Genomic DNA, 25,193 nt, shown 5'->3' on the forward strand with positions numbered 1-25,193 from the left:
AGTTGTCCTGGGGGGTGGGATGTAAACTCCCGGGACTTGACTTTCTTGTAGGCCAAAGTCATCCTCCAAAGAAGATGTGCAGGTGTTGGCTTTTGAAAGTACACTGAAATGAGGGGGAAGAATCTGCACAGGAATAGTCCATTTTGCAACATTTCTTAATTTGCGCCCATTTTTAACTATCTTGCTTAGACACCTGTAAAGGAGAAACCAGAAATTGGCCTCCCATTTTTGTGTGACAGTCAGAGACAGAGAGACATGGTGGTGAAGAATAACTTTCCTGTCATCAGGGAGTCAGTCATGAAGAAAGATGAAGTCAGCACTCAAGACTTCTGAATTCTGGGTCAGAGAATTGTCCACCACCCGGACATTCTTGGCACGAAAGCTGAATGTTCGAACGATAAGTGGGCTCTATTTAAAAAAATCAGAGATGTGGAAATCTAGATGGACCATAAGGACAAATTAGGGTATGTCTAGTCACATTACCAAAGCATTTGCTAAAGCTGAAAGAGCAAACAGCAGAAGTCCTGGAAAAAGTTTCCGAGATGTCAAAAATAATAATCTCATTGTGTAGATTATTTTTAAAAAAGGTTTACCAAATAAGGGTGGAGGTTTTGTTTCTTTTTGGGTTTTTAACAATGACTTATGTGGGGATCATAGCATTATTATCCTAGATGGGATGTAGAGAAAATAACCTTTCAAGGTTACTCAGATGTGATCACACTGCAACGAAACTGGCATTCCACCTCCGTGTGATCAGAACGCTTTATGTGCCACACCAAGCAATCCAGGAGCATATGGTAGGAACACAGGCACTGACAAATGTATGGATGACAGCATTAGGTTTGTGTGACTTCTGTTTTATACATCTGTCACCAGGAAAAAAATGAAGCCTGTGATTATCTTTATCTTAGACTAGCAAATGAATGTGTAAAAGTCAGGGGAAAGGCAGACTTTGTATTTACCAGAAACTCATAAACCAACAGAAGCTGTAAGTAAATGTGTGAAAATCAATTTCTTCGTGCTTGGGAATGTTAGCAACATTTCACTTTGTAACTGCAAATAATGTGAGATTTAAAAGCAAGTACCAAATATGCTTCTGTTTGGAAATGTTTTAAACTTTGGTCATCAATAGCTCTAAATGTCTTCCCTTCATAAAAAGTTCTGACATTTTATTCCCCCCAAAATTGTTTTTCCCTTTCAACATATTGCTTTCCTGCTCCCTTACCCGTGTCTTCAACAAACAATCATACAAGGTCACTACGAAAATTATGAGACAGCCTGTGTTCTGGTCCATTATTTCATTTCTAAGAAACACAGTCCACAGCGTCCTTTCTGATTCATCCATGCAAGTTTCCACTTGCTCAGTTCATTGGTGTTTCTGGGAACTATCATTTCCTTCTGTCTGTGCAGAGTTCACGTTTCTTGATTTTTGTGTATCTTAAAACTCCCATAACGACCCAAGTAGAAACAAACAACTATCACCCCAAACCTGTAGAGTGCATTGTACTGTGCTGGCTGCAACTTTAAAGTTGTCTGAATTTCTTAGCAGAATAATTTTCAACATGTTGTATTTTGCTGTTCAGTTATTACACTTATAGTTTTTATTTTTCTTTGAGGGGGTGTGTCAGAAATAAAATTCACCTTTTATTGTAATTATGTTTAATCAGCAAGATAACATGGTTGTGCAGTTGGCTTTTTTTCTTGCAGCTCTGGATTCCCTTTCTCTTTATGGAGTACTATTGGGTAAACTCTGTGGCACCTGCCACAGTGGAAGTGTGCCTCTGGCCGTTCCTGCAGAAGATGCATGAATAGTATGGTCTCTAGCAGGCTGGGTTAGTAGGAAGTAGAGCTTTAATGTTGATAGATACAGAAAGATGTGGGCATGGTGCTTCAAAGTCTACAAATTCTTTAATTCTCCTTCCTTCAAGAGGTGGGACTTAGTCTCGGTTTCCCTCCTCTGCTTGGAGTGTGGGCTAGACTTGGTGACTTGTTCACGAAGACTAGAATCAGGCAGGAGTGAGAGTGAAGGTGCCTTCCTGCAAAGGCTAAGTCATACACACAAGTCCTCGTGTCTTTTTCCAGGTACGTGCTTATGCGTGCTCCCTTGCGTGCTCTCCCTCTCTCTCCTCACTTTCTACCATCCCCACCTTGGTCTGTGTCCCAGAAGTCTGCTCATTATGACTGTCTCAATTAGGCTCTCTTACTTTCTGGTTTCTGTTGGATTTAGCCAGTAGGCAACCTCAGCAGGAGATAAGAAAGTGGGGAGAGAGAGAGGTGGGGCACTTATCCGCTGGCTCCTGCCTGCTGGGCAGTGGGCTAGCAGTGGCAGTGTCCACTTACTGAAGGCCAGAAGTCCTGTGGACAGCCTTCTCTGACTGCTGAGTCAGGCCTCTAACTCTCTAATTTCCTCTTCAGCCTCTTTGGTTCTAGGTATGCTAAAAGCTCCCCACGGTTGCAGGCCTTGTGGTAACTTGTCTTCTCTTCTTGGTTTCTCTTAACTCTGGCCACACCCTGAAAATAGTGCTCAAATCACCCTTTTAAATATGTTATCTGTTTCTTGCTAGGACCCTCCCTGACACATTCACCTGGGCTTTCGTTGGTGCTCTTTGTTGCTTATATACCGCCGTGTAGAGCAGCAGTTCTCATCTGTGGGTCGCCACCCCTTTGTAAAAATAAAAATACATCCTGCATATCAGATATTTACATTACAATTCATAACAGTAGCAAAATTACAGTTATGAAGTAGCAACGAAAATAATTTTATGGTTGGGGGTCACCACAACATGAGGAACTGTATTAAAGGGTCGCAGCATTAGGAAGGTTGAGAACCGCTGATGCACAGGGAAGAGCTTTGGCTTTGAGCGTTGTAAATGACAACTCTTCTCTACTGCTGTTTCTACTACTAATATTGCCTTTTTTCCTCTTCTACCTTTTCTTTATTTTATTACTAGAGATTTGTTTCTGAATGAAATTTTATGCTGAATCCCAAGATATAAAACACATATAAAATTTAATTTTAACTTTATTATTTATTTAATTTTATTTTTTTCACACATAAAATTTTAAAGAGAGACCTGCTCAGGTTGATGCAGGTGAGGGTGACAGGAATACCATTGGTATCGTCTTTTTTCCCTGTTTTCCTCTAAGGGGACCGACCCCCTGAGGCACCCATGATCCTCAGGATCCTGTGGAACCCAGTTTGAAAACCAACACTTTAGTGTCTTGTAGATGCTGGGAAGGAAGAGGGTGCAATTTCTTTCTTCTTTTTTTTATTAGGGTGCCATTTCCAGATGCAGTTCTGACTATATTATTTCTTCACCCTCTGCTTTCCGCTCTTCCCTGCTATCCACCACTTCAGACCTCAGACTCTGAGCTTCTTCTCCTTAGATGTAAACTCTCTGCTTGATGGCAATAGCTTTTATTTATTTGAGTAATTATTATTTACCAGGCATTATACTAAGGTCCAGGACTAATTCTATTATATAGGTATTTTCTTTTCTATTTTATGGATAAAAAAAAATAGAACCTCAGAAATGTTGAACGACTTTCCCACGGTAATACAACTCGTAAATGGAAAGCCTAGGCTTCGGATTATATCTGCTTGACTGTGCAAGCTCATGACCTTGACAAACTGGTACCTTCACCTTCCTCTTTCTGAATTTGATTTTACCTTCATCATGACCCTGAAACTAGATTTTCCCCCATTCTCTTTTGTTCCATCTTTGTTTGGATTTTCTTATCCAGAAACCCTTAGTTGTCTCTGTCACGGCTTTGCCAGCTCTCAAAGTTTTCTTATTCTTAAAATCATTTTCATTGTGCCTGCTTTGTGCCTAGCCATACACAACTGCCTAATGTCTGTGTTCTACTTCAGTGTTTATTTCCAGTATCTATTTTCAGATGTGCATTGTTGAAGGAAACTAAGATGAGACTCTCCGAGTATAGTAAGTATCCATGCCCTCCTTCTCAACTAGGTCCTCACTTCTGCAGGAGGCTCCTTCAGTTCAGTCCTGTCTGGCAAGTCTCTGCTAGGCTCCCTTGTACCTACTCTGCCATAGTTAAGCCCTTATCTCATCTGTTCCTCATTGTTTTCTTCCTAGCTCAAGAGCTTACCTTCTGCTTTGCTGAGAAGACTGAGGTCTTTCAAGGTTAGCACTCAAATGACTAACTCTTTAACCTCATGCTTGTTAGGAAACATCCTCCACAATGGCAGTGGTTCAAACAGGATAAAGTCTCATGTATAGTTGGGAAGTGGGAGGTTCAGGAATCTGTGTTGGCTCCAGTATCCTTAGGAGCGCAGACACCTTCCAGCTCAGTGTGTTCCTGCACCTTGGGTGTGGTCTTTATCCTAATGATTCCCCAGGACTGCTTCAGATCCAGCTATCACCGTCACATTCCAGTCTGTAACAGAAAAGGGAGAAAACTGGTACATCTCTAAGGACAACCTCCAGAAGTCACATATAAACATCATATGATAATTCAGCAAGGAATTAGTACTGTGACCTTTCTGAGCCTGGAGAATGCAGTCTACTCTGAGTGGCCATGTGGCCATTTGTCCACCTAAAATGTTAATGGCTCTTTTTGTAAGGAAGAAGGGAAGAACAATGGGTGGTCCACCATGCCACATTATGATATCTCTGTGTAGTGAGCCACCCTCTGTCTTTAGTTTTTATTCTTTGCCCAGAGAAACTAGGTCCCTCTTCTTTTCCAAGGCAGCATCTTTCAAATGTGCCTATGATCCCACCCGTTTCATGACCATTTGAAATGGCCTTCTTGCTTTTGGAATTATGTTAAGTGTGTTCATTTCTCTTCTTATTTCTGACAACAGACATTTGCCCCCTGTGTCTACCATTTATCACACTTGATTTCTTTGCAGCTGAAGTTATTCCACAGAGTTTTGGTTATTGTAATTTAATAAGGGAAGATTACTCTTCTGCCTACCTTCTACTCTTTTGGATATTTTGAACTTGGTTTAATTGAGAAAATATGTCTGTGCATAATCTTCCTAGATGCTCTATTAATGTTTAGAAGTCTATCTCTTGACTAGGAATACATTATTAGTCTCAGGAAATAGCACACCTGTTCCATTTCATTTTGGCTGGTGTATTGAGATCTAAGAGATTACCTGCAATCTTGTATTGGACAGCATGATTTGGAGGTAAATTTCCATTTTAAGGTTAAATGTTAACTGCAGACATGATCTGGGTCTGGGTCTTAATTTATCAAAGTGACTGAGTCAGGACACAGCGAATCCAATGCCATTGAAAGAGGAATTTTTATTACTTACATTTCCTGAAAAAAAAAAAAAAGAGCAGGGGGGCATGCCACGCTGTGCAGGGCCACATATGAAACACCAGGTTTGGTCAGGAGGCAGGCACAGGAAAGAGGGGGAAGCCGGGCCCAGAGTCTTCATTATAATTTCTATGGGAAAGGCAAGGCCAGAAGGGAGAACAGTTTAGAGTTGGCTAGTTTGAATAATTTCAGCAGGCTTTGGTGCTTTGGAGCTGACCCCAGCTGTCCTGCACCTGGCCTTGGGGTGACAAGGGCATAGGAATTGGCCTCTTGCAGTTCATGCATAGAGGAGATACTTTGGAGGATGGGCACTGATTTGGTTAGTTTGCATGTGAGGGGCGTGCACCCGCCCAGCATTTTGTTGTCTCTCAGACCTGGTGCCCTGGGACTGACAGGGGCAGTCTCCTGTAGGCCTGCAACATTTTTAAGATATAAAAACATGAGATACAGAAAAAACAAAAACGTTATTAATACAGCCCACTATCATTTTCTCTGCTCTCTTTTTTTCTCTCTTGCTGTCATTTTGTTGTTCCTCCTACAATTCAGACTCCAGCTCTCTGCTTCTCCTTCTGTACATATTTACAGCCTGGTGATGACCACGGGCACCCTCAGGGCTTTTGTTAATGCCCAGTTTATAAAGGGTAGGCCCAGGGACTCGACCTAGTTAGCGTTTCTCTCCTGGCTCCTGCTTCCTCAGCTATAAATTGGGGCTGTGGAGGGGAGCTTTCTTTTTTCTCTAATCTCTACCTTGTATTTCAGAGTTTGCAACCAGACCCTGCCAAGGAACCTCTTCCTAACGACAAGAGTGGAGGGTGTTGTCCATCATAAAAATGTTTTCCTTGGAGAATGGAGGAGGGAAGATGGAATGTCTCTGGGTCAGAGATGGAAGGAAGGGCAGGAAACAGATTTTAAAACTCTCCCCCACCCAGTTGCATGTGAGCATGCTAATTCCCCTTACACACCAGCCCTTATGGGCATCGATTTGAGGCTTCTGTGATGTTACCGTCCTCTGTGCCCAGCAAGAGCTGTTGGAGGCAGTGCAGCAGGCACGTGCTAATGGCCTAGCTTCTTTCCACCTCTGTCTTTACTCTCTCCTTCCTCTTTCCTTTTTTTTTTTTTTTAATATTAAATCATAGCTGTGTACATTAATGCAATCATGGGGCACCATACACTGGTTTTATAGAACATTTGACACATTTTCATCACACTGGTTAACATAGCCTTCCTGGCATTTGCTTAGTTATTGTGTTAAGACATTTATATTCTACATTTACTAAGTTTCACATGTACCCTTGTAAGATGCACCACAGGTGTAATCCCACCAATCACCTTCCCTCTGCCCATCCTCTCCCCTCCCTCCCCTCCCTTTCCCGTTTCCCCCTATTTTTAGGTTATAACTAGGTTATAGCTTTCATGTGAAAGCCATAAATTAGTTTCATAGTAGGGCTGAGTACATTGGATACTTTTTCTTCCATACTTGAGATACTTTACTAAGAGGAATATGTTCCAGCTCCATCCATGTAAACATGAAAGAGGTAAAGTCTCCATCTTTCATTAAGGCTGCATAATATTCCATGGTGTACATATACCACAATTTATTAATCCATTTGTGGATCGATGGGCACTTGGGCTTTTTCCATGACTTAGCAATTATGAATTGGGCTGCAATAAACATTCTGGTACAAATATCTTTGTTATAATGTGATTTTTAGTCTTCTGGGTATATGCCTAGTAGAGGAATTATAGGATTGAATAGCAGCTCTATTTTTAGATCTCTAAGTGTTCTCCAAACATCTTTCCAAAAGGAATGTATGAATTTGCATTCCCACCAGCAGTGTAGAAGTGTTCCCTTTTCTCCACATTCACACCAACATCTCTGATCTTGGGATTTTGTGATATGAGCTAATCTTACTGGAGTTAGATGATATTTCAAAGTAGTTTTGATTTGCATTTCTCTGATGATTAAAGATGATGAGCATTTTTTCATATGTCTGTAGGCCGTGCGCCTGTCTTCTTCAGAGAAGTTTCTCTTCAAGTCCCTTGCCCAGCCTGTGATGGGATCACTTGTTCTTGTCTTGCTTGAGTTCTCTGTGGATTCTGGTTATTAAACCTTTGTCAGAGACATAACCTGCAAATATCTTCTCCCATTCTGAGGGCTATTTGCTTGCTTTACTTACTGTGTTCTTGGCTGTGCAGAAGCTTTTTAGTTTGATCAGGTCCCAGTAGTGTATTTTTGAAGCAGCTTCAATTGCCCTGGGGGTCCTTCTCATAAAATACTTGCCCAGACCAATTTCTTCAAAGGTTTTCCCTGCACTCTCTTCTAGTATTTTTATAGTTTCACATCTTAAGTTTAAATCTTTAATCCAGTGAGAGTCTATCTTAGTTAATGGTGAAAGGTGTGGGTCCAGTTTAAATCTTTAATCCAGTGAGAGTCTATCTTAGTTAGTGGTGAAAGGTGTGGGTCCAGTTTCAGTCTTCTACAGGTCGCCAGCCAGTTCACCCAGCACCATTTGTTAAATAGGGAATCTTTTCTCCACTGAATGTTTTTAATTGGCTTGTCAAAGATCAAATAACAGTAAGTAGGTGGATTCATCTCTTGGTTCTCTATTCTGTTCTAGACATCTACTTCTCTGTTTTTGTGCCAGTACCATGCTGTTTTGATCACTATCAATTTATAGTATGGTCTGAGGTCTGGAAGCGTGATTCATCCTGCTTTGTTTTTATTTCTGAGTAATGTGTTGGCTATTCAAGGTTTTTTCTGATTCCATATAAAATGAAGTATTATTATTTCAAGACCTTTAAAGTATGACAATGAAGCTTTAATAGGGATGGCATTAAAATTGTATATTGCTTTGGGTAGTATGGACATTTTAACAATGCTGATTCTTCCCAGCCATGAGCATGGTATGTTTTTCCATTTGTTAACATTTTCAGCTATTTCTTTTCTTAGAGTTTCATAGTTCTCTTTATAGAGATCTTTCATATCCTTTGTTAGATAAACTCCCAATTATTTCATCTTCTTTGACACTACTGTGAATGGAATAGAGTCCTTAATTGTTTTTTCAGCTTGACTATTGCTGTTATATATAAAGGCTACCGATTTATGAATGTTCATTTTGTAAGCTGAGATGCTGCTGTATTCCTTGATCACGTCTAAGAGTTTTATAATAGAATTCCTGGTGTTTTCCAGATATACAATCATATCATCTGTGAAGAGCGAAAGTTTGATCTCTTCTGACCCTATATGGATACCCTTGATCGCCTTTCCTTCCCTAATTGGCATGGCTAAAACTTCCATTACAATGTTAAAGAGCAGTGGAGACAATGGGCAGCCTTGTCTGGTTTCTGATCTGAGTGGAAATGCTTTCAGTTTAACTCCATTCAATATGATATTGGCTGTGGGTTTGCTGTAAATGGCCTCTATCAGTTTAAGAAATGTCCCTTCTATACCAATTTTATTAAGTGTTCTGATCATGAAGGGATGCTGGATATTATCAAAAGCTTTTTCTGCATCAATTGAGGGAATCATATGGTCTTTGTTTTTTAATTTGTTTATGTGCTGAATTACACTTATAGATTTACGGATATTGAACCAGCCTTGAGACCCTGGGATAGAACCGACTTGGTCATGATGTATAATTTTTTGATGTGTTGCTGGATTCTGTTTGTTAGGATCTTGCTGAATATTTTTGCATCTATATTCATTAGTGATATTGGTCTATAATTTTTTATGTGTGATTCTCAAAGCTCAGCACTTCTACCCCTCTGGACTTTCTCCTCTGATTTTTCTGGTCTGCACTGAGTTCTACTTTTGGGCATAGAGTCAGGCCCATACAATGATCCCTCAGCTAATTCTAATTGTGATACACATGTGAACTTTTCAGATTGGATTCTAAGGTTTGGGTGGTTGGAGGCCACTTGTTGGAAAGCCCAGCTGATATGTCAGGTGTCTGTGGTCAAAGTTCACACAGCACATTTGCTACTCCAGATCTTTCCATGTTGTACTGTTCTTCCTCCTGCATCAGGTGAGAAAGAGGTGTTCTCAGTTCTTTACCATTTCATAACCCAGTGCTTTTCCCCACACAGTCCCCTGTATTGGGTTGTCTCCTCCATCCCCACTGCTGTTTTATCTTACCTTAAAACTCAGCCAATTCCAGTGGACTTGGTTTACTTATCAGACTCTCCTTCATCCGTCAGCCCCTTGAGGGCAGCAACCTGCTATACTTGGTGCACAGTAGGTGCTCAAGTATCATTCTTAGTATGATTGAGTGAAGAAAGGGGCCTAGCTGGCTTTTCACATTTTATATCCCCCCCGTTCAGACCCCGCCTGTCCTATTTTGTCCTTAAGACTGATGTTTTACCAGCCCAGAAGGGGACAGAGTGTGCCGTGTATTATGGATTCCATTTTGATACTTGTAGAGACAATTTGAATATTTTCCCGTCTGTGCTTGAGTGAACCAAATTGCCCCATGCTTGTCAGATTCCTCCCTTTCTTTGTGCTGCAGATGAAAGTATAAGAAGTAAAACTGCAACTCTCTTGACCTTTTCAAGTCTTCAAATAATGATTTTCTAGACAGATAAGACTAAATTGGTATTGGATCTCAGCTCGGGAGCAGGAAGGGTGGCTGTTTTTACAGGCTGCACATGTACTGGTCACTGCTTCATTTTCTTCTCTTCTGCTTGCTGGGAAAATTAAAACTCTGATGGTCATGTTAGGTGGTTCTAAGCCTCTGCCCCTTACCTGCTGCTGCAGATGTGAGAATAAGGCTTATCTACCTGTTCAGGTGGCATGGTCGATAATTTGAATGCTTGAATAAATAACTAAAGTAATGGACTAAAGGGCTAGTGGAGAGAGAGAGGAAATGAGAGAGAGAGAGAGAGAGCGAGAGAGCCCAGACCCAAACAAACTAAAACAAACATACAGCAACCCTTGCTCTGGGCTTCTCAGCCACAGGGCATAGTCACCTACCTGGAACAAAGTAGAGGACCCTGTTCAATCATCGGCTTCAGAGAACTGCCACCTTATCCAAACTGCCTCTATTTCTCATTCCTTTGAGTTCGAGCATCTAAAATGAAGCCGTATGTTAACCAGGAGTCACCTTGCTGCTGGACAGTTTAAACACAGTGCTCACCCTATGTATCTGCTGGGCTGCAGGGGCTGGTCCACAGATCTTCTAAATCTTTAGAGAGAAAGGAGGCTACTGAGGACCAGGGGCCAAATGCTCTTGTTGCATTACTTGGTGAAAGAATTGGCAGGCACTGGCTGATATCATGAAAAAGAGAGATCAGTGGTTGGGAGAAAAGGTCCTCAAAAACACACGTAGCTGACTTCTTAGAGTTACCAAGACCGGCTAGCAATGGCCTCTTCAAAGCACTCTTATCAAGAGCTATTGGTGAACCCACATTTATTGGGTGCATTAACATCTTGGGGAAATGAGAATGGAAAGGCCAGACAGAAAACTGAAGTCCTCTGACTTTGTTCAGTTTGTAGGGGGGCATCAATATTAAAGAGGCTTTTCCCATCACTGCTCCTATGGGTTACTAATCCTCTCATGGGGTGGTTTTTAATCCCAAATCATATGACTCTGCACTATCTGGGATAAAGTATTAGGAGAAATAGACCTTGGATATTTATTAAGATTGAGCAGAAATCAAATTTTTTTTTCCCTTGTGCTGTAGCTGTGGGGTACTGGGCACCATTGCATTCCACCCCCACAGCAGTATCTTTTCTTAAAAAACCAGTGGACGAGGTAGGACTGGCTTTGTGCAGCCACACAAGTAAAGAATATGAGATTCCCAGGGGACCACTAGATAAGCCTCAGGTAAGACTATACAAAAGAAATACTAATACGATGCTGGCGTGTTTCTCTCCATCTCTTAATGACTTGCTTTCTCTAAACATCTCTCTCTTCATTTCTCTGTCATTGTCTCTGCCTCTGTCTCCTGTTTATAGAAGGGAGGAGGCGTCTCTAGATCCATCTGGTCACTTTCTCCTATCACCCCCTCATTTCACTATAAACATTTCTCCTTGTTGGGAAAGATTAGGTTCAGAGTAGAATTTACTACTGTTCTTTAATTTACTGAATGAAAGATAAAATCATTATTGATATGCAGTTTGTGGGAATTTTAACAGTCCTTAGGCTCTAAATTGTAAAATGGTATGATCCTTCTAATAAGAAAGATGACCAGTTCTATGATCCGATCTCCTTCTTTCTATCTTGAACATACCTGCCAGGGGTTCATCCTAAAAGCCAGTGGTTCTCAACCTTCCTAATGCTGTGACCCTTTAATACAGTTCCTCCTATTGTGGTGACCCCCAACTATAAAATTATTTTCGTTGCTATACCAAGGAGCAAGGACAGGGGTATTTTCATTGCTACAGCAAGGAGCTTAGGACAGGGGTTCTCAACCTTCCTAAATAGACCTAATACAGGTGTGTGAAGATAATTTTATGGTTGGGGGTCATCACAACATGAGGAACTGTATTAAAGGGTCACGGCTTTAGGAAGGTTGAGAACCACTGTCATAAGCCATATTTTTTAGAGGCCATTGGTAAGGTCTAGGATGAATTGGTGCTGAGAAACATATCTTATGAGCAGCAGCAGCAGCAGGATCCAGGGGTCTGTAACCCAGAAGGGACATGACTAAAGAGGGAATATAGTGATTGTCTTGTCTTGAGACATTTAAAATATTGCTACATTGCCCAGAACTTGGCCTGACATCTAGTGCAGGGAGAGCTGAGCTTACTATAAAAGAGGAGGAGCATTTCCCTGAGACCTGCCAGGTGAAGTAGTGAGCCCTCCATCACTTGCAGTATTTAAGTAAAAGCCAGATGCTCACTTGGGAGAATGCTGCAGGTGCAATTAGGATGGCTTACCGTGTATACCTGTATGTCAGCTGAGGTTTCTACCAGAATTCGCCCTCACAAGAGCAGGAATTTTCTTATAGTTTTTAATACTTTTTCCGCAGGAAATATAACAAATCTCTGTTTGGGGAAGACACATAAGCTTGAAAAATACTTGAGTAATTAAAAATACTTTGACTTCATTGTAAATTCTGATGATAGAATCAGTAAAGATGAGGCAAAGGGATTTAACAAAATTTTAATAGTGGTGTTTCTATGTGTTTGACCTCATGAAGCAAAATATTGGTGGTATTCTAAGTCAATAATAAAAAATATCAATAGCAATACAGTAACAGGTTTCTCTGTGGTGGTGGCTCTTACCCCATTGAATTTAGAAATATCTGGAGATGTTTTTTATTGTCACGGCTGGTGGAGACAGGGTACTACTGGTACCCAGTGGAAGGAGGCTGGGGTGCCACTGAATGCCTATAGGGCACAGGACAGCACACACCCCTCACCCCCACTCCCTGACAGAGAGCTGTGCAGTCTAGACATCAGTGTTGCTGCCACCAGAAGCCAGACTTTATGGTGATCGTGACTGTAACTACAAGACTAATCAGAGCTGTGTCAGTGGCAACATCATATGGATTCATAAAACGTTGTGTCTCTAACTGTTAAAGGACTGAAGAGGATGTGTTTTGAAGAATTGTGCTTCATGCTGTGTGACTCAAAAAATGGCTTTGGTGATAGCAGACATTCTGTTGTCAGCAGTGTGTGTGAAGAGTTCCAAGAAAGCTGTTTCATAAGATGCTTGGGAGAAAAAAGCCATATTTCTAAATCAATATGTTACTGTACACAATATGTGATTTTAAACATTTATTTGTAACTAATTTCATAAAATATATCTGATAGTCATTTAGCAATTTTATCTACTCTGAAGCAACTGATGTATGGAAGTGGGGCAGAAACAGTTTTTTAATTTTCTCCCTGGGAAAATGGCCGCATGTCTCATATTCAGGCCAGCCTGGTGTTTGGCCATGTTTGGAAAATCTAATTCCAAGGTCCAAAGCTCTGTGTTGGTTGTGGCATACATTGTTTTGTCATGATATGAAATTTCTCCAATATTATGAGTCTAGAAACAACTTCAAAAGGCAATCAAGTCCTTCTTGCTTTTATTTGGGTTTTGAAAAAAATACATAGCATAAAATTCAGCACATTCTATGAGTTTTGACAAATGCACGCTGTCATGTAACCACAATCAAGATGCAAAAGGGTTCTACTATTTTCTCAAATTCCCTCATGCTGCCCCTTTATAATCAACCCCTTCCTTCTGTGTTCCTGCTCTTAAAATTTAATCTTGCACACTTTACAAGTAGAATGCTTATTTTGAAAATAAAATCTTCTGGAGAGACTCAGCACGGCTGAGTCTAATTCAGGCCTCTGCAGAGCTTCTCTGGGCACTGTGGGGCAAGGAGGTCAAGTCTATTTGCTTTGCCTTCTTCTTGCCCCAGCCAGATCCTTGGGGATTTTTCTGGGAAACTGGTGCTCTGCACAACAGTCAACACTGCTGATTAAATTCTTCCACTAATCACATATTTGGTGAGCCTGTAATTACGGTGTGCCAGGCTAGTAGATGGGGAGAGAGGGATGAAGTACAACAGTGTTTTTCAACCTTTTTATCTCTTTTTGATGAAAAAAGAGTAAAAAAAGAAAAAAAGAATATACTTACTGTGCTTTGTACTGCTTTCAAAAAATAATTTAATTAACAATCTTTAAAACTTTTCACTGGACACCTAAGATCCTGCCATGACACACCTGTTTAAAATCACGAAGTAGGCAGAGTGTCTGCCTTTCTAGAGCATTTGGTTTAGTACAAGACATCAAGCTAACATGCATACAGATAAAATGAAAAATTGAAAGTTTGCTCAATCTTAAAAAGGAGAATTATGTAGTGCTTTGGGAGGAAGAGTGAGTTAAGCGGGGGCAAGGATGGTGGCCTCTCTGATGGAATTACCCCCGTCCTCAGTCATGTTCTAGGTAGAGGGGAGCTTCAGGAGGGCTCAGAGTGGAAGGTACTTGAAGAACCAGGGTGGAAGCCTGAGTGGCTGGACAAGCAGAGAGTTCTTGGAGGCATGGGCAGAGGTCAGGCTGGGACAGGGCTTGAATGCCATAAACAAAATAGAAAATTAAAAAGTAAAAAAAAAAAAAAAAGACTTCATTTCAAGATTTAGGCCCACCAAAGGGATTTGAGTGGAGAGTGACGCGATAGACTCTCTGTCTCCCTCTCCCCGTCTGCATAGGCAGAATGGATCGTAATGTGGTGTAGGCAGACGGGGAGGTGGAGGGACCAGGGGGAGAGCTGCTGCCACAGCACAGGCAGTGGCAACAGTGGCTGGGCCAGGGAGGTGAAGGTGACAGTGAAGGCAAGTCTGTGTGGGAGGCAGATGAATGGTGGCATGAGCTAGGCTGAGGAGAGAAGGTCAAGGAGGTCGACCAGATTTCTGGCTCAAGCAGCTGCATTTACTGAGGTGCATTTACCAGATATGGATCAGGTGCAGAAGGAGAATCAAGAGGCTACTTCTGGCCAAGCTAGACTACAGTGCATGGGAGACAAGGACAGAGGTCGAGATCTGCAGTTCCAGAGTTTGCCTCCCAGCTGTTCTTGGGAAAGGCCCTCCATGCTCTGGTTCCTGGGCTGGGTGTTGGGATAAAAATAGCTGTGATGTGGAAGTGCTGGGGAAGGAAACGGGACAAGGGTTAGTGTCATAAAAGAAGTATACTCACACAGCTGCAGGGCTCAGCAGAGCTCAGCAGAGCATGCAATTCCTTTGGCTAAGGAAGTCAGGAAAGTTGCCTTCCCAGCTTAGCCAGATGGAGGATTTTCCTAGATGGAGAGTAGGAAGAGCACCATTCTAGGGAGAGAAAGCAGCATGTGCCAAGTCTGCAAGGTAAAAAGGAACAGTCCACGCGGGGACTGCAAGCAGTTTGGTGGAGGCAGTGGTGGAGTCTGTATCATGGGAAGTGGTTGGAAATGGGGACTTGTAAGATTTGAGTGTTGAACATGTATTTCTTGGGGTGGGGGAGAAACCAGTAAGGGCTATAAGGAGGAAACAGACTCCCTCAGGTCTGTGACAGCGTCGACCAGCATGGGAGGGCTGGGGTCAGGGAGTCTGACCCAGAGGATATTGTAGTTGACTGTGTAGGCAAGAAGGAAGGTCTCAAGATTGTGGCAATAGGGATGGAGAGATTAGTGATGGAGAGATTTAGGAGGCAGAATCTTCTCATCCTGGTGACAGAAGAGATGAAAGGGACAGGGGTTATGTTGTTATTTTGAACAAGCATGTGGAAGTGGGGCTGTTAACTGCAATTGCAGGCTCTGGACCGGGAAGAATTGGGTGTTGAGCATATTGTGCGTGAGTCTCTGTCGGATCACCGTGGACCTCCAGTGGGCAATCAGGATGCTGTAAGTGCATCCCTTCAGCTGCGACTTTCTAGCACATTGTAACCCACCCAGCTGTACTACATTCCATTCTGATGATTTGTGTGTAAGTCTCTCGTTAGACGTTAGACCAGGCGTCCTCAAACTTTTTAAACAGGGGGCCAATTCACTGTCCCTCAGACCGCTGGAGGGCTGGACTATAGTTTAAAAAACAATTATGGACAAATTCCTATGCACACTGCACATATCTTATTTTGAAGTAAAAAACAAAATGGGAACAAATACAATCACACCGCCTCATGTGGCCCGCGGGCCGCTGTTTGAGGACCCCTGCGTTAGACTGTGGATATTTTCAGAGAATGAAACTAGGTTATATTTTCCCTTTCTCTCTAGTGGATATGTTGAACAGTAGTGTCTTTCAAGTATTTTTTTTTTTTATTTCAACACACAGTAAGAAATAAATTTTATGCCGTGCACAGGCAGACAACTAAAACATACCTAAAACAAAAGCCTTCCACCCTTCCCCATAGCACCTGCAGGACACTTTTGTCTCTTATCTCCTCTCTTCTTCTATTCTCTCATCTTCACTTCTATTCTCATTTCATTTTTCTGAGTTACCCCTTCCTGTATTTACTTTGGGGATAGTGAGTTGGAGTTGGCCACATTGTAAACCACAGGGTGCAGTGAAGATCTCAGAATCTGAGGCAGACAGACTTAGGTTTGAATTCTGCTTTGTCACTGGATAGCCATATGGCCCTGGGCAAGTCATTTCACTTCACTGAGCTTCAATTTGCTCATCTGTAAAATGGAGATCAATGCCAGATACATAATAAACATCAAATAAGCAAGTGAATGCAAATAAATGAACCTCATTGTGTGAGTTTTTCTTGCTGCTGTCCTAACTTACCACAAAATTAGTGGCTTAAAAGAAGAGAGATTCATTGTCTTCTAGTTCAGGAGGTCAGAAGCCCAGAACGGGTCTCAAATCAAAGTGTCAGCAGAGCTGCATTCCTTCGGGAGGTTGGGGAGACTCTGCTTCCTTGCCTTTTCTAGCTCCTAAAGACCATCTGTATTTCTTAGCTCTTGCTCTCTCCTCCCAGCTTCAAAGCCAGCACTGTACACTGTAACATCTTCGAATCTCTGTTGACTCTGAACTTCTACCTCCTTCTTCCACATTTAAAGGACCTTGTGCACATGGGGCTCATTCTGATAATCTAGGATAATCTTCTTCTTTAAGGTTAACTTATTAAGGTAACCTTAATTCCATCTGCAACCCTAAATACCACTTACCATTTAACATAATATATTCACAGACTTCAGGATTAGGTTGGGGGCATCTTTGGTGGGCCACTGTGCTGTCTACTAGAATAGCACAATGAATGCAACCTCATGGATATTCATTGAGGACTTAATGACATTGAAATTCCCTTTAAGATTTCATGAAATTAACAAATAAAAGTGATGCTCACCCATGAAAATCCAACCTTTAAGTATACATTTAGTCTTAAGCCAAATTCACATTTTATCTTTGGGAAAAAGATACTTGAAACTAAGTACATAAGTCCTTACCTAATGTCATTCGTAGGTTGTTTTAGACTGCAGGTCCTCTATGGTTTCTTTTAACATGTTGCTTGGCTAGAATGTTGAAAAAAATTGGTTTCATTACTAGTTGTTTCACTTAAAGTCACAGTTTCCACAGTTTCCAAGAACCTGTCAATGTTAAGGTCTTAGTGAATAGAACTTTGCATTTGATTATCTCAAACAGCAGTTTAAGATAATATTTAACATAGTTTTGAACCTAGGCATTATCATCAAACCAGCTTTTTAAAATGCTTTGCTTTAGTTGAGAATTCCTATCTTAAATGTTATCTTAAGCTGCTGTTCTTATGGACCTCTAGAGGCTTCCCCTACTCTGAAACCAATCATCAATTAATATTTCCATTTCCCTAAAGAGAAAGAGGAGGAAGAGGAGAGAGGGGAGAGAGAAAAGGTGAGAAAGAAGAGAGGAAGAAGAAGGAGGAGGAGAAAAAGAAGAAAGAAAAAAGAATGAATGAAGAAAAAAAGACAAAAGCAAGAAAGAAGAGCTGAAGTGTGTTCAAATTTTCAAAGTATTTTTGCATGTAGCAGATGCTCAATATTTGGTTAATGCATGACAAAAAAAATAAAATGAATACTCAAAAAAATGCAAGCTGTATTTTTGAGAATGACATTTTTTGGGAATTGGTGTCTCAAAAAAAAAAAAGTTGTAGTAAGACCGAGTCTCAGTAAACACCAGCATTATTAATAATTCTACATATTTTTAGCATCTCTCCTGGACTCCACACAGAGCTATGTACAAGGCCCTTGCTGTTTTGCACTGAAAAATCTGCCTTCCCTGCCGATGAGATTAAAGAGCTAAATCCCTGGATGCTCGCTCAGCCAGCCTGAAGTCTGCAATCAAGGCGGCACCTAATTCCCCAGCATCCGGACTGCAGGAGATTTGGAAGGAGGATCAACAACAGCACGAAGGGATTCTGGGTGTTGTTGAAGCAGCTCACTCACCAGAGTGGACAGTGAGAAACTTGGAGGTTGAATTCGTTGCAGCTCCTCCTTCTTCTTTGAGAAGGGATCAAGCAAGACCAAGGGCCTCAGCAGCTGAAAGGAGGTGGAGGTCTTCACCATTCATTCCAAGGGCAGGCCCACATGAGGAGTTTTGCAACCATTTCAATATAAATTGTCTTTTTTGGGCTACATTTGTCCTTCCCCACTCAAGAAAAATGACAGTTTTCCATTGCTCAGATATTTGGCCTTTGGGTGAATTGAGTGATTGAATCATGCAGTTGTCAGCTGATGTGCGACATCATATTAATTCAGGTGAGGGCTATTCTAGAATAATAACTTGTTTGTTCTTTTGAAACCATGAGCAGAGACCTTGTTAAGTACATTTCAGTAGGCCAGTGCCTACCCAGAGAGCACCCTTAGTAAATTTTTGTTTACTTTAAGAAGTAATAGATTTAAATTATGTATGTATGTATGTATGTATCTCTCTCTCTCTCTCTATCATCTTTAAGATAAAATCTTGCTCTGTTGCCTCAGGTAGAGTGCAATGGCATCTCATAGTTCACAGCAACCTCAAATTCCTGGGCTCAAATGATCTTCCTGCCCCAGCTTCCCAGGTAGCTGAGACAACCGGTGTGTGCCCCTACACCTGGCTAACTTTTCTATTTTTAGTAGAGACAGGGGTCTGGCTTTTGCTCAAGCTGGTCTTGAACTCCTGAACTCAAGGGATCCTCTCACTTTGGCCTCCCAAAGTGCTAGGATTACTGGTGTTAGCCACTGTGCCTAGCCTCAAGTTACTTCTTAACAGAATTTTGTACCCATTTTCTTGACTCCTGTTCAAATAATTCCATGGCGATGAGCTCTACCCTTTTTAGTTTTGGTCAGAATAAGGTTTGATAGTGATAAGAGCACAAGTGTTAGCATTAGACCTGTAATCAAATCCCCACTTCGGCATTACTTGCGATCTGAGACCTTGAGACAATTATTTAAATTATCTGCATCTCAGTTTACTCAGTTTACTATGAAATGGGAATAACAATTACCAACCTTATAGAAATATTGTAAGAAGTAGTTAAACTTGAGGGGAGACACCGTTTGATCCAGGTGGTCTTCATTCCCTGCTCAGATGTAGTGGTTCGTCCTGTATTACTTTCATTTCCCCCTGGGGGTGGCCCTCTGCAGCACCTGGGCTTGTTTGGGATGCTTGGGCTTTTTATCTGTAGGAATGAATGGAAGATGAGCCAGAGAGAGACGTCTCTGAAGGGATAGGGTTGAAGAGAGTCCAGACCTTTGGTCTGAAAGTCTGAAGGGGCTTCTCTGAGTGTATCTTTCTTCACTTTGGGGAGGATTTTGAATCTTAAAAGAGTATTTCATAGAATGATGCCTCTCCGGCCCTTCCAGCACTTTGGATGTCTTTATCAAGTCCACAAGCCCTAGAGAGAGGACTGTAATAGGGAGGCCTGGTGAGTCAAGTTTCTAGGAGCAGGTTTGGAGGGAGGCATCAGAGAATTGTGTGTGGGGCGGGCTGACCCAGCCTGACAGGCGCAGCCAGCATGGGACAGCTCTGCTCACCTCTTCCTCATCCCACCCACTTCCCCTCAACCCTCCATACTCTGCTTTGAGAGAGAGTACCTTTCCCTTAGGATGTCTCTTGAAGGATGCCCTTTCTCCTCACCTTGGGCTTTCATCTCCCTTGGCATTAATCACAATGGGTAGTTTATGAGAGTGCAGACGGTAACATTAATGTATTTATCTTGACATCTCAGGCTACTACCCTGTTTCCCCGAAAATAAGACATCCTCTGAAATAAGACATCTCTCTCTTACAGGAGAGATAAGACGTACCCTGAAAATAAGACCTAGCGCATCTTTGGGAGCAGACCTTAAAATAAGACTGTCTTATTTTTGGGGAAACAGGGTAGTATAATCCCTGGCACATCATGGGAGCTGCTTGATTTTTTTCTTCCCCTCCTAAGTCTGGATGCACAGTGGGCAAAGTGGGTCACGGATAGGCAATAGGGTCTTTTCATGGCTCAGCAGTTTCATTTGGGACGTGGACTTGTCATATCCTCCTGCTACTTGTGCTGATGCTTCAGCCTCAGGTTTATACCTTCTGGTGATAATAAGGCTACTCCAGCTCTAAGGCACTACGTGCTTATAACATTGTCACGAGCAGGGTGCTTCCTGAGACAGTTCTCCTCAGAGGGATTGTGCTCTTTTATCCTACACAGGAAAGTCTCCTGAGGATACCCCCTAATGAATCAATGACTGGAACTGTGCCCACCCTAAGACCAATCTCTGGCTATCAGGAATGGTACAGTCAATCCTTATTGACTTAGAGTGATCATAATTCATACCTGAAAGATGGGGTTTGTGTCCCTGCCTTAACCTTCTACTTGACATTTTCAAGTTGTTTCCCTGAGATGGAAGAATTCTGTAAGAGAAAGAAGGTGAGATTCTGAAGGCTCTTGGGCAGATGTCCAGATGCCAAGATACCACTACCCCAATGCACATAGCACTCCTCCCCCTCCCCCCCACTATTAAAAAGCCTTTACTCTCCATTAATGAGGGAGATAGATTTGGGGCTGAGTTCCCATTCTCCCAACAGATGGCTTTCGTATTAAAAATTCTTTTCTACCTTTGCAATCTTTGTTGCCTTAATAACTGGCTTTGTGTCATGAGCAACTGGATCTAGTCTAAATTCTTCTTTGCTTGTTTTGATAAGAATACCTCCTGCATGCTCTTCTCCCAACTTCTTTTCCCTGCCTGCTTTTCCCCAGATGTCTGATTCATGACCTGTACCTGTGGCCTTTGTTTTCTTCTAGAGGTCAAAATCCCCATTAGCTTGGTAGTTCTAAAGCAGGGGTCCTCAAACTTTTTAAACAGGGGGCCAGTTCACTGTCCCTCAGACCGTTGGAGGGCCAGACTATGTTAAAAAAAAGACTATCAACAAATTCCTATGTACACTGCACATATCTTACTTTGAAGTAAAAAAACAAAACAGGTCAAATATAATCATACCGCCACATGTGGCCCACAGGCCGTAGTTTGAAGACCCGTGTAAGGGTTATAAAATAACCCTTTCCATGGGTTCACTTTTGTTTGGTTTGCATGTTCTCTGTCCTTCAAAACAGCATAAAGCCTTTAAAGATAATGACTATTGTATTCATTTTTATCTCTAGTATCTAGCACAGATCCTGGCAGATGGTCTGTGTTCACAATAGCTTTGCTGAATGAAACAAGTGCCCCAAGTCTGAAATTTAATGGGAAAGTCACGTAGATTGGGGTACAGATGAGGTCCCAGTTCTGTAAAGAACTCAAAGAGTGTAGCATAGAAGGGTGATTGACCTTAATGTGAGGCCAGTACCACACTCATGTCTGTATTCCCTGCAGTGAGAATGCTGGTTGGCTGCAGGAGAGCTCAGTACGTCTTTGTGGCATTGAATTGCATATCTGCAGGAGAGGAAGAAATTGTGGGGCTTATCTGCCACAGAGGCTCACCTGCACAGGAATTCTTTCGCCACTTTGGGAGAGCTCATTCAGCATCTGGACATGTGGTTCTTCTTTTGTTTTGTTTTGTCTTTTCTACCTTCTACACCACTAAATTTTTAAGCACTTAAGCGTCTCTGGGGCCAGAGGAGTGGTTATTGCCTATATCTGAGGAATCGTTTTTGAACAAGAATTTTTTTTTTTTTCTCACAGGCAACCAGTGTTTAAGACTAACCCTCTCCTTGAGCCCATTCCCTCACCCTCTGAATTACTACTGGCTGTTGAGGATACCTTGTCTCCTGCACATTCAAAACCACACATTGCATTTTCAAGTCAATTCCTTAGATTTTCTCTAACTTATGCACCTGCACACAAGTAATTCATACCAATGTTCTTAAGAATGAGGAAGGCTGGAATTATAGTGTGACATATTTACCTGATTTACAATGCAATTATTTTCTAAATTGTAGAAACCATTGCTTGGAATGTTTCACGATTTACATTATTCTAGCCATAGGAAGTAGATGTCTAGTTAATAGGCCTCAGCGGTCAAGGTGGTGGTGAAGACAGCTGCAAATGATAGGAAATCAGGCAGAGGCCAGTATGCTCTTTTCATCCATTGCCCCCTCTCTCCCATTAGGTTTTTTTTTAATCTACTGAGGATGGATGAGACTGAAGATAGAACTGAGGCACAATCCTGCGGAAGGCATGGCTCTTATGAGCACAGGATGAAACTGAAAGTAATCAGACTAATGGAAATATAACGAATGATTTTCAGACCTTCTTTGACTTTGAGCTAGTGACATGTCAGCAGCTCTACAATCAAGTGAATATCCTTAATTCCAATAATGACCCCAATATTAACTTTCAACTCCATTATAACTTTCGGAATCATGTCATGTGCTGAAAGAATGAATTTATACATTTGGTGTATTTTGTTGGAGATGGACAAAAAGTAAGTGATGTGTAAGAGAATGCTATTGTAAAACACTTATCTAGGACCAAACTTCTGCTCTAATGAGCTGACGTTGGCCTATGAATTTATCATTTGAAACTCAGGTTCTTTCATATGACTAATTGGTGCATTGTCACTTATATTTTCGCATCTTGTAAGATTCAAATGAGATCATGTACGTAAACACGTTGAAAAAGTGCTTGGTACCTAGGAGGTGCTTGCTGAATGTTAATTCTGTTCATTGTATGTTGTAATCATTCAAAATGTTAACCCAAGTATTATAGGATGCTTCAGTGGGAATCTTTCTGTGTTCTTTTTCACTGAGGCCCAAGACATTAGGTACCAATAACCCCTATATAAGAAAATGAGATGCTTTAGAGTTGAAGAACTTGCCAAGGAGGTTAAAAGCTTGTTTCGATCCTTGTTGCGGGTTGTGGCTGAGGTATAAGTGCTCATCAATACCTCCTGTGTTTTCCCGTGTTTCTTGGCCTCCTTGCAGCGAGGCTGAGGGCCACATGACTTTTCTGGGTTGCGAATGGATGCTTCAGCCAAAGCATGAAAGAGTGGATGTATCTTCTCTAAGCAATCTGTTTCCTGGCCCTGATGGTTATAACTGAGCCGCAAAACTGAAGTTGCCTCTATCATCGGGTCATCTCATGGAACAGCATTCTTTAGAAGCCATTCAGATTCTCAGCAGGTTTCGTCTGAAAGTAAAACAAAGTTTTGCTAAGCTAGTGACATTTTGGGAGTTAGTATGTTTTTGCAACCTAATATGCATATGTAAAAAAGAAGCTGCCAAGTCAGGAGAGGATTTTTTTAGAGGAAATGGTCAAAATGTTGTAGCATGTTCTTTCCCTTGCCCCCATGGGTGAGGGTAGGTGGGTGCTTCCTTTAAATCTCTGCCTAGGGAAAGAGCTTCAAGGAGTCCATGCAGAGACCTTGACCTGTTCATTTGTGGACCACAAGGAGCAGAGACTAAAGGAGCGAGAGCAGAAGATACTGTGGCTGGCTGAAGAGTGGCTGCTTTGGGAAGGGGCTATACTTCTACAATTTGAAGGGCAAGGATGGGTGAGGCAGGTATGACCTGAAAGGAGGAGAGCTGGCCTGGAGCTGGTTTGGAGGGATTTGTCCCAAGTTGGCTTATAGCAGCTTTGGGACCCAGCAGAGCCAGGCTGTACAGGAGAAAGCTGTCCCCAAGCCTCTGCCACAGCTGGAGGAAACTCTCTCCTGTCCTTGAATTCTGGGGGAAGTAGAGGGCATCTTTCAGAGTTGAGGAGAGGGGCAGATGTGCCAGGTGGGGAAATGGAGAACATGGGGCCTTACCCTCTCTCCTGTGTGAGGGAGAAGCTCTTATGGTAAATGTCCTTGAGAGTTTTATCGTTTTGGGGGGGATAGAACAGTTTTATTAAGAAAAAAGGTCAGAGTTCCAAAGGCAGAAGATTTTTAAGACATACAAGAGTAACAAGAAAAATGTAAAACTTTTTCCCCCTTTAACATAAGGAAGAATTAGCCCCATAAGCAGGTTTGAAAGGGCAGAGATGAGAGGATAACGCTGTTTTCTTTTCCTGCTCTGCCTCTTACAGATTTGGTTTTTAAGTGTTGCATAATCATACCGCAGTGATTGCATTAACGCCAGCACTCCTGAAACGGGGAACACAGCAGTAGTCTGAAACGTATAATGGAGAGATATCTTTTCTAGCACTGTGTCACAGGATATGAAACAGAGAGCAGTACATTTATTCTCTCAGTTAAATAGAGAATTATAGTTAATATAGAGTTAATATAGAGTCAGATACCAAGCCACAGGCTTATGGGCTTCAATATACTCAACACAGAGTCTTAAAAAAAAAATCAATTAACTGTAATGCAAAATTGCTTGATAGAGCTCAGAGAAACATTTCACAATAATTTTCCTAAATGCTGTATATTGTCTGCAGCAATAAAAACAGCAAAACTAGGGGTTTTCCCTGGCAAACGTGTTCCATGAAGAAATAGGTAATTACATTTTTATCAACTGCACTTCTGCCTTTTTAAATGGTTGTGTTTTATCCCCCTCTAAAATGTTTTGCCTTATCTACTGTTCTGGCCAAGAGCGGCAAGTAGCACCATGATAAGCTCGATAATTACGGACACCATAGGTTCTGGAAGGTTTTTATGGCTGGAGTTAATGGGTGGCGTTATTATCTGAGGCCATCATACTGGGTGAAGTGTCCTGGACGATGAATTTTTGGAGAATCTCAGGTTGTCTTTCTTCTCACTGGTGTGGCCCAGAGGGAAGTGGTGTTGGCTAATGGGTGAATGCAAGGGCCTTGGAAATGACCACCCGTGTACAAACCCCTACTTTTCTACCCGATTCCTGTGCAATCTTGAGCAAGTCACTTACATAGAGCTTGAGTTTCTTCTGAAAAATAGTATTATTATTACCTACCACTGGTCACTATGAGAGTTAAATGTTATAGTATGGGCAAAGCGCGATGTCAGGGAAATGACACCAGAGACTAATAAAATGAACAAAATTATTTTAGAATGACAATATAATGATAACAAATGAAATGATAATAGAATGAATATTACAAAGAGGATAAAACAAAAAGTGATAAAATGATAGATAACTACAAAAAGTGACAATGATAAAACAAT

This window comes from Nycticebus coucang, chromosome 7 (genome assembly GCF_027406575.1).
Source record: "Nycticebus coucang isolate mNycCou1 chromosome 7, mNycCou1.pri, whole genome shotgun sequence".
Classification (NCBI taxonomy): domain Eukaryota; kingdom Metazoa; phylum Chordata; class Mammalia; order Primates; family Lorisidae; genus Nycticebus; species Nycticebus coucang.